This window comes from Erythrolamprus reginae, chromosome 12 (assembly GCF_031021105.1).
Source record: "Erythrolamprus reginae isolate rEryReg1 chromosome 12, rEryReg1.hap1, whole genome shotgun sequence".
Classification (NCBI taxonomy): domain Eukaryota; kingdom Metazoa; phylum Chordata; class Lepidosauria; order Squamata; family Dipsadidae; genus Erythrolamprus; species Erythrolamprus reginae.
This window is the reverse complement of record NC_091961.1, coordinates 18941649-18944932: the sequence shown is the minus strand read 5'-3', so window position 1 is coordinate 18944932 and position 3284 is coordinate 18941649.

The window sequence follows — 3284 nt, the reverse complement described above, 5'->3', positions numbered from 1 at the left end:
GGACCAACTCAAGGATTTTATAAGAAAAAAATCCTATAAAGCATAGGACTAATTATTTTGGCTTCATAGCTGTTTATAGTAGCAGGCATGTAATTACTGCCTTTTCTATCTACAAAGTACAGAACTGCAATGCGGGTCCTATGGGTCTGTTCAATGACAGCTTTTGATAGTTCCCTCCAGACAAAGAGGGTTGAAAAGTAATTTGCAGAAGTTGCTAATGGCTAATATGCCAGTGAAGAATTTCAGACTTGGGTCCAACTCCAAGCCCTGATTCATTAGGACACCTGCTATAGCTAAGGCAGAATTAGTCAATGTTGATAGAGCTTATGGAGCTAATAATGGTAAGCATCTACGGGAATTAGCTCTTGAGCTGAAAGAATCTTATAAATCCCACTGCTAAGGATGGGTCCTATTAGATAATTAGTGTTAAGCTAGCTCAGATATTCACATGTAAGAATTCTTAAGCCTCCGACTCATCTGGCTTGGCAAGATTGATCTCTCTTGAGGTTTGGGTTGAATACATCCATGAACTGAGTATTAAATCTAACTTGAGTTACCTTCAGGTTATGTTCCAGATTGCCCCCAGTGTCTCTCCCTGAAATCCAGAAGGTATGCCTTTAGCAGAAGGAAAGGGAATGGGTAGGACTTGATTGATTGATTGATTGATTGATTGATTGATTGATTGGATTTGTATGCCGCCCCTCTCCGTAGACTCGGGGCGGCTAACAACAATGATAAAAACAACATGTAACAATCCAATCCAATACTAAAATAACTATTTAAAAACCTTATTATAAAAACCAAACATATATACAGACATACCATGCGTAAATTGTAAAGGCCTAGGGGGAAAGAATATCTCAGTTCCCCCATGCCTGACAGCAGAGGTGGGTTTTAAGAAGTTTACGAAAGGCAAGGAGGGTGGGGGCAATTCTAATCTCTGGGGGGAGTTGGTTCCAAAGGGCCGGGGCCGCCACAGAGAAGGCTCTTCCCCTGGGTCCCGCCAAACAACATTGTTTAGTTGACGGGACCTGGAGAAGGCCCACTCTGTGGGACCTAACTGTTCGCTGGGATTCGTGCAGCAGAAGGCGGTCCCTGAGATAATTTGGTCCGGTGCCATGAAGGGCTTTATAGGTAATAACCAACACTTTGAATTGCGACTGGAAACTGATCGGCAACCAATGGTTTGATCCCAACCAAACATTTAAAGCTGAATCCTGATTGATGGCTGCCTGGTTTATAGCGGCTCCTTCTTTTAAAAAAAAAAAATCGGCTTATTATTATAACAAAACATCCCTAAGGACATCAGCCTTGCTCTAGAAAAGCTCACTAATCTTATTCTATCCCAGTGATGGCGAACCTTTTTTTCCTTGGGTGCTGAAAGAGCGTGCACACATGCTATCGTGCATGTGCAAGTTCCCACACCCATAACTCAATATCTGGGGAGGGCGAAAACAGCTTTTCATACTCCTCTGGAGGCCGTAAATTGCCTGTTTTCCAACTTCTGGTGGGCCCAGTAGGCTCGTGTTTTGCTCTTCCCAGGTTACAAAGGCTTCCCTGGAGCTGCAGGAGGGTAAAAACGCCCTCCCCATCCCCCAGCCAAAAATGCCCTCCCAAAGCCTCTGTGTTAGCCAAAAATCAGCTGGCTGGCATACACATGCACATTGGAGCTGAGCTAAGACAATGGCTTGCATGCCAGCAGATATAGCTCTGCATGCCACCTGAGGCACCCATGCCATAGGTTCGCCATCACTGTCCTATCCTATAAATGAAAATTCAAAAGAAAATTCTCTGTTCAGCTGAAAGAACGTAGATTTTTTTCTGCAGTACTAAGAAACATTGTAATGCATTTAGCATAGCAGTTTTGGTGTGTGGAAGTGACCTGGGGAATCATTTTTTTTAAAAAAAATATGTTTATTGGTTATATACATTAAAAACAGGGTACAGAAAGGTAAAGAGAATATATATATAATGTACATTCTAGCATAAAATCAAAATTATACTAGAACAAATCACCTCCCAGACCATCCAAGCAAAACCTGAACTATTTTTATTAGGAAACATAAGACAAAATTTTAATAAAGAAAACAGATATATTATAATTCACATTATTACAGCCGCAAGGATTCTATACGCACAATACTGGAAACAGGGAAAAAAAACCAATTGTTTTATCTCTTTTGATTAAAATAATGGAATATGCAGAAATGTCCAAGCTAACAATGAAACTGCAAAACAAGGGTGAGGCAGATTTCTACAAAGCATGGGACAAATGGTACCATTGGTTAAAAAAAAGAAACTACTTAAAAATTATACATCAAGAAAATGTAAACATTGATCGACACAAATTTTGAACTACAAAGAATTTGAATGAACAAACTCATAAATCACTGATAAATGATGGCACTAGCAACTACGTCAAATACATATGGATAAAACTTCAGGAAAATCTATACTACCTATATGCTTAAACCACAGGCCGCAAAACATAGAAGCCCCAGCTCTAACGCTGGTCCCCCACAGTCTTCTTACTCCTCTTTTCTGGCTCTATTCTTCTATTCGTCCTCCTCTTGTATTTCTTTCCCTTCTTTCTAAATCCTTTCCCCTTTCTTTCCCTCTCCTTCCCCAATCACGCATGCGACCTGGGGAATCCTAAGATCCATCAATAGAAGTCTTCCATAGATTTTTAGCTAGAGAATCTCCATCTGCATTGCACACTTTTAATAAAGAAAGCATATTTCTAATATAAAGATGCACAGTATAAGACTATTAGCAATCATTCACAAAAGTAATAATTTTTTTAAATGTCAAAGAGATAGATTTCATATTCTATCAAAAATCGGATTCTCTTGTAACAGTAAGAATGGGGGACAGTTTTTTGCCAAATTCCCATATGATCCTGAGAGACACCGCCCCCATTCCCATCTTCTATCCATCCCAACATTCAGAGAAGATTTGAAAAAGAGAAGTTGCCAAAAATTGTCATCTGCATCCATGTCTACTTCTAGATAAAGGTCACTTTTGTTCATATGGTTTTACACCATACAGATGTTTTGCTATTTAACTACAGATTGCAGAGTTTAAATCTTGACTCCCTGTATGCTTAGCATATGTTTTGGCAGTGAGCTATTGACCCTCAGAAGAATAAGTCAAAAGAATAATTCCCAGGCAGAAATTTCTTCCACAACAGTAAAATAAATGATGCATTCAGACAGATATTTGGGGAAATGCCAAACGGGGCCTCAGATCCACCACCCCTGGATTCCAAAGCAGCACATTAACTG